This window comes from Mustela erminea, chromosome X, assembly GCF_009829155.1.
Source record: "Mustela erminea isolate mMusErm1 chromosome X, mMusErm1.Pri, whole genome shotgun sequence".
Lineage (NCBI taxonomy): Eukaryota > Metazoa > Chordata > Mammalia > Carnivora > Mustelidae > Mustela > Mustela erminea.
In genome coordinates, this window is record NC_045635.1 from 114,249,648 (window position 1) to 114,256,831 (window position 7,184).

The window sequence follows — 7,184 nt, forward strand, 5'->3', positions numbered from 1 at the left end:
GGGGTGGAACGCCGTTCCGAATTCATTCGCATCTTTGGCGGAAGTCAAGTCCTTCGTGCTATCAGACAGATGCTGCATTTCTCGCAGGTTGTTAGCAAGGGCTCAGTGTCGCCTCTAGAGGTCACTCTCGGGCCCTTCTCATGTGGCTCTGTTGTCTCCAAGGGAGCGATGACACATCAAATTCTTAGGTTTCTAACTCCCTGGGCGCAGCCACCAGCTGGAGGACACTGATTCAAAGGCTCAGGAGGGCGGCTGGGCGCTCCCATTCATCCCACTACAAGGGTCAGATGATCAGTTCCATTTGCGAAGTCACTTTTGTCCTGTAATGTCGTGATGGGAGAACACCAGAGGGCAAAGGTCATGGGGAACATCTGGGAATTCTCCCGAGCAAGAGAAAGAAGTGAAGGTCGCAGGACTCAGAGCCATGGGTTTGGGGCCACTTCCTCGTGCAAAGCCCTCATGGCTTCGGGACCTGCTTGGGCTGATCTTGCACACACCACTTCCATTTGGAAAAGGGTGCTTCTGAGCACACCCATGGCAATCACTTGGTGGGTCAGAGAGCACCCAGGCTAGGACGGACAGCTCAGGTGGCATGGGGATGAGGTGTCCCCTGGTCAAGCCTTCGGTCCTACTAAGGCCAGCAGTAAGCCCAGTGTTATTCCAAGATGTTTTGGTTTGTGCTGGTTTTGCAGCCGGGATCCTCTAATTTGTGCTGGTTTGGAGCCGGGGTCCTCTAATTATGGAAAACCTGATTATTGCTTGTCCCCAACAGATGGTCACACTGGTTTGTGCTGGTTTTGGAGCCGGGGTCCTCTAATTTGTGTTGGTTTGGAGCTGGGGTCCTCTAATTATGGACAAATCTGATTATTTCTTGTCCCCAACAGACGGTCACCCTGGTAAAGGGATGCAGGCCCCTTTGGGTATGTGTGGGAGAAAGATAGTAACAGAAAATTTTTTAGAAGGGCACTTCCTTAAGAAGCCTCCCCCTTCATACACAAGTTTTTGGATCTTTGACCAAGTCAGGTGTGGGATTTGGTTGATTCAGGGACTCTTGGACAGAAGGGGAGTAAGCAGGTGTATGTGGGCAACGCACGAGATACTCCCATGTCAATATGCCCACATCCACTTACTTTGGTCAATGGAAACTACACCAAGTTAATTCATTCAGGACTGCTAATGGCCATGATCCTCAGTAGAGAAAGTTTGGGTCACCCATCAGGAAAAGGATCATCCTCAGAAAAAGTGCCTTTGAGGCTAAAAGAAGGTGGAATGTGGAAGAAGTAATCACATAATCATATGCAGAGAAAAAGGACTGTAATAATGGGTAATTACTTCTTTATATTCATAGGAATTTACTCACATAATATTAAGCAAATAATTTTGGTTTTGAAACCTTCTCATCCCCTTATCTTATAGCACAAGATGTTTTATTAAATTTTTTTCAGTATTTAAAGTACAATATATTAAATTGCGGGGTAAATCAGGTAGCCAAAGAATGAACAAGACAAGAAAATATAGGATTTAGTGCCCTCTTTTAGGGAAGGGTTAGGATTTTCTCAGTTGTAGGTGGGAGAGATTTGTGTCATGTTAGGCAGAAGTGTGACTTTGTCATCGTCTGTGGAGATTAAGTATGGTTTAAGGAGATAGGTATGGGTACCACAATGACAAGGGTATCACTCGTGTCAGTGCATCAATTTGGCTAGGCCAAATTACATCACCCGCAATCCCCTTTCTGGGATGTATGTGGTTACAGTGTGCCACAGACAGATTCTTTGAAGATTGGGGATGGTGTCTGAGGGGAAGCGGCAGCCATTTTGTAGCTCCCACGTGTTGCTGTTGATTGGCTGATTCACCTTACGGGGTGAAGTAGCAGCTGGCCTTGCAATTTCTCTTCTTTCCCCTGGATCTTCCTTCAGCAGCTCTATCTTCTGGGCCACATGTAGGCACTTAGCTCCATGCAAAGGGTCCTCCTGGCGTCTGTGGGTTACCATCACCCCCAAGGTCAGAGGAAACGAGGATGAGTACATACTTCGATCTGTCCTTATGCATTCCAGATCATGTTTGTGGGTTCTGGTCTGTTTTTTACTTCCTTACCCTTAGCTGAGGTGACAACATCCTTATAGAGCCTGCTTAACTGTCTTCCACAGTTGCGTAAGGCCAATTTTCTTTAACAAATCTATCGTCTGTCTATCTATCCATCCATCCATTTATATAACCATCCATCTATTCCCCCTACTTTTTCTGCAGCTGGCTGAATGCAAGGGGGGGGGGATAACCAAACCCTTATTAATTCCATTATACAACCTGCTTCTAGACTTGTGATGTTTCTCTCTGTGCTGATATCTTGAACATTGTCCTGTTTTGAAATCCATCTTTTAAACTCACTCTGCTGTTAAGTTCAACATTTTGGGACCAAATGTGAACAAATACCATTGATGACAATGAGGGATGTTTTGAAGTCCAATTCTTATGACCTCTTCTTCATTTTTTAAAAGAAAATGGGGGGCACCTGGGTGGCTCAGTGAGTTAAAGCCTCTGCCTTCGGCTCAGGTCATGATCTCGGGGTCCTGGGATCCAGCCCCACATCGGGCTCTCTGCTCAGCAGGGAGCCTGCTTCCTCCTCTCTCTCTGCCTGCCTCTCTGCCTACTTGTGATCTCTCTCTCTCTCCGTCAAACAAATAAAAATAAAATCTTTAAAAAAAAAAGAAAAAAATGAAAGAAAATGGTACAATTTATTTTTCCATGAAGGAATGACAAATCATAAGAAAGATATAAGTAGAAATTTCTCCAGCATTAATGAACTTGTGAAAAACCAGTAAGATGTGTTATTTTTACATATGTAAAATCGAAGTCTTTTTTATGTAAAATATGTGGATATTAATGAGAACACTACCAAATATAAACTTGTGTATAAACATGAAAGGAAAACCTCACTTTATCTTGTTTTTCTTTTAGTGTTTCTTAAAATTATTTATGTATTTATTTATTTTAAATTTAAAAATTGTTCACACTTAAGTTTTATAACACAATGATGTATACACATATACATAGTGAAATGGTTATTACAGTCAAGCTAATGAACATCTGCATCTCCTCACATAATTATTTTGTGGGGAGGGGAGGTGAGAGCACCAAAAATCTATTCTTTCAGCAAATTGCCAGGATTTGACACGGTATTAACTGTCATCAGATCTCTAGACTGACTTATCCTATGTAACCCCAACTGTACCTTTTGACAAACTTGTCCCTCTTTTGGTGTTTTAAAAGCACAGAATGTGCAAGTCAGCCTGCACATGGTCTTCCATTCCTATCTGCCTGAGCTGCTCCAACATCATACCTGGAGACAATGTCCTTAAGGGACTGCTTGAGCCAGTTCTACATAGCAACCAAGTTCATTGGTTCATATACACTCGTATATGTGATATACACATATTAAAATCTCCCATTAGTTGTGCTTTTGAGGTTGAAAGCAACTAATAAAGATTGGGGTACTGAGAATAGTTCCAAAGGAACAGAATCTTAACAGTGTGTTCTCTGAATTTGTACTGGTTTTCCTGGAATACATCTCTATTTAGACTGGAAGGCTTTAATATCCTGTTTCCAATGGTAAAGTTGGCACTGTTAGTCCACTACGGGAAGTGGCAAAAATGCTACTCAAATGTTCACCTTTAGTTACCTATCATTAAGTGCCTATAAAAGATAAGTAAGTCTCTGGGTCACCAAGTATATGATATGTTAGAATATTTTCATCAAAATAAGGAGGACTATGAAGAAAAAAAAATGGAGTATTATGGAGTTGATTTGTCATTTCTAAATGAACTTCAGAACTTGAGGAAAGAAAAGACTGAGCTCGGGACAGTTACAGTCCCAGATCAAGGTCCAGATGAAGCACCTGAGAATTCCTGTTACAGGCCTGAAAGAAATTGTTTTCTCTTGTAACCATGGGCGCAAAATTTGGGGAATCCAGATCCAAAGTTTAGTCTTTGAGTGGCTGAATTACAACACAAATTAAATTCACAACCTTGCAGGGTCTTTCTGTTAATATTAGGACACTGACTGGGAGACATAGGATGCTGGAAATTGGAGTGCAGATATACAGATGCATGCCGATAAGTCAGGTCCTCAAACCTCTGAATTACGTGAGATGTCTTTGCCAGCAGAAGCAGCCCTTCCACTCCTACCTGGAGAGCTTATTTCCCTTTTGCCTGAATAAGCTCTAAGGGTCTCACCTGAAATGGTGGCCAGGCAAGGCCCTGCTAGTCTTCCTTTGTAGCTCTTACCATTGCCTCTCACTGCTCCTTAACATATACCTAGACTCGAAGGTCCAGGGGCCAAGACTGAGCGAAAAAATGAGACCCGTGGCAAGATGTGATAGTCACCAGAAGCACGTCACATCTTTTCCAAGAGATACACAGTAGCCTGGGGTAAATGTGTGGGAATGGCTCTGAAGGTTGGGGTAAGGACATGGAAGCAATATAATGCTGGATCTTGTTCACGTGCAAGTTCTTGTGTGGACACATGCTTCTGTGTCTCTTGAGTATGTACCTAGAAGTGAAGTTGCTGGCTATTTTGTAACTTGATGTGTTCTTTTTTTGATGAAATGCCAGCCTGTTCTGCCAAGATGCCAGATCATTTCACATTCCCACCAGCAACGTGGGAAGATTCCAATCTCTTCAGGCCGCTTGTTAAACACCTATTAACAGCTATCCCGGTGGGTGTGAAGTGGTATCTCATTGTGGTTTTCAGTCCCAGCTCCCTCTTGACTGGTATGTTGAGGATCTATTCACAGTTTAAGACTGTAAACACGAGGTCTGCATCGCATTGCTGGGTGTCGGCCAGGGGCCACGGTCAGCTCCTAGGTCCTCCTGCATATCTTCTCACCCTTCTCACATGGACCCTTCTACACTTTCAGAGTGGTAAAGCGTGGCAAATCCTTGACTTCCTCTTCTCCCTGACGGAGATAGCTGCCTACCTTTAAAGGACTCACCTGCGTGGATCAGGCCCAGCCGCAGGACATCTCAGGGACAGTGGATATAAAGAGTTTCTGTCAACTGCAAAAGCCCATCACAGGAGGTTACTGCCTGGGTGGGAGGGGGCTGCAGGGCCGTGGCTGCAGTGAGGACCAGGACGCGGGGGCACTGGAGGCCCAGGTCAGGGAGCTGGGGTGCAGTAGGGCGCGGTTGTGGGATGTCTTCCCAGAGAGCCAGGACAGGACAGACCTTGAGCCCTGGCTCCCAGTGGCAGGGGCGATGGCCTCACTGCAGCTGCCGGGGGCGGGGGGGGGGCGGGCTGAGACACATGGCGGGGGGGCCAGGGTGTGGGCAAGCTGAGAACTTTAAGGGCGCAGCCCCCCACGAGCACACCCGGGGTGGGCGGGGTGGGGGTGATGGTGAGTCAGTGAGGGCAGATGTGGGTCCGGCGATGGCTGCATCCACTTCTCTCCGGTCCCGCAAGTGTCTGTCCTGGAGCCATCAGTCATTCCCAATGAGTCTCCAGGCAGTGACCTGGAGAGACTGCTGCAGAGACCTGAAGAATGCAGCTTTGAAAATGGGGTGCTTTCACGCCCAATATCCCCACTCCTTGGGCTACTGGGGGAGGGGCCAAGTTCTCCCAAACCAAACAGTGGTGGGGGAAACTGCATTTTGTATGGGAAATGGCCAGAAATACTCAAGATGCTGCTGGACTTATGCTTATACTAGACAAGGATCACTACTTACCCTTGGGCTTTTAGCACGTCTTCCAAAAGATGGGAGAATAAAAGCCACCAAGAATGTCCTAACTGTGGTGCTCTCTCTCTAGGGACCCAGACCCCCAGGGAGACGTTTCTCTGGCACTGCTAACAAGCTAAAGATGAAAACTTGGGAGCACAATATAGGGCTGGCCTTGACCCAGGATGCATATTCGAAACTGAGTGAATGCAGACGTTTTCTGTACTAATGATGATGATCACTGGGACAGGACAGTATTTGACAGTACCCTGGCTGCCAACACACTGAAAAATGCGGTTCCTCAAGTTCCTAGCAATTTTCATGTGGAGACAGGTATGCAGCACGAGAAAACCTGTAGGCCATCCACCCAGAATTTTGTCCCCCTTGAATAATAACAAACAGCACATATTTCCAGAAACTCTATCAGTGAGAAGTTCATTATGGCAGCCATTTTCCCCACCCAGGAAAGAAGAGTGGGGGTATATTAGGGACCATGAGTTCTATAAAAGCTACAGTGAAAAATCACAATTACAAAAGCAAAAGTGATAGTCTTCTGTCAGATATTAGTCCAATTAGGATACATAATCGAATAAGAGCTTTTGGGAACTGGTTTCTGCTTTAATACAAAAAAGAAATGATTTTATAAAAGGTTTTCAAATATAAGTAAACTTTTCCAATTATATCTGATTAAGATTTAAAACTTGGGTTTTCATTTGGGGGGTTGTCTCTAATTTTTTAAACATTTTATTCATTTGAGAGTGAGAGAGAGAAACAAGCAGGGGGGAGGTGCAAAGGGAGAAGCAGGGAGCTCAATGCAGGGCTCGATCCCAGGACCCTGAGATTATGACCTGAGCCGAAGTCAGATACTTAAATGAGAGCCACCCAGGCACCCCGGGTGGGGGGGTTGTATTTTAAAGTTCAACTCCCAACTGCTAAAGGTTATCATTTATGATAAGGGAGGGGAGGGAACACCTTATTAAATTTCTTCCCCTATCATTTTATCTGGAATTTTGTATACTCTTCCACTTTAAAACCCTATTTTAAGTATAGGAAAATTTATATAAAATTGTCATAGCAGTAAAAAGTATTACAATGAAATTGTTAGAGTATGAATGGAACATGCTGTTTCACTCTTGACACAGTTGCTTGGAAGGGATTGCTTGACTGCTTTTAGAACTCAAAAAATATGTTTTTAAACACCCTGTCAGAGAGCGTTATTTTCAGTATTACAGATTCCCGTATCATTGTGTTAAAATTTGCCTGTGCTTTGGGACCTTCCTAAAACATTCTCATTTGGAATATATTTGGAGGATAACAAAGTTTAAACATTGTTTTCACCTCAACAGTAGAAATACTGTTGTTTTATCCCTTAATGCTACCAAAATAAAATACTCATTTTTGCAGTAAAAACATCCCACAGCTGTACTCATACTAGTGTTTGAATAACCAGAAGACTGGAATATGTGGGGAGGGGCA

The 7,184-nt window shown here is 44.3% G+C and overlaps 1 pseudogene; it reads left to right on the forward strand.

The window, feature by feature from the left end:
• Nucleotides 1-4,621: 4,621 nt before the first annotated feature.
• On the forward strand, nt 4,622-6,254 carry LOC116582371 (annotated as a pseudogene).
• Nucleotides 6,255-7,184: the final 930 nt, after the last annotated feature.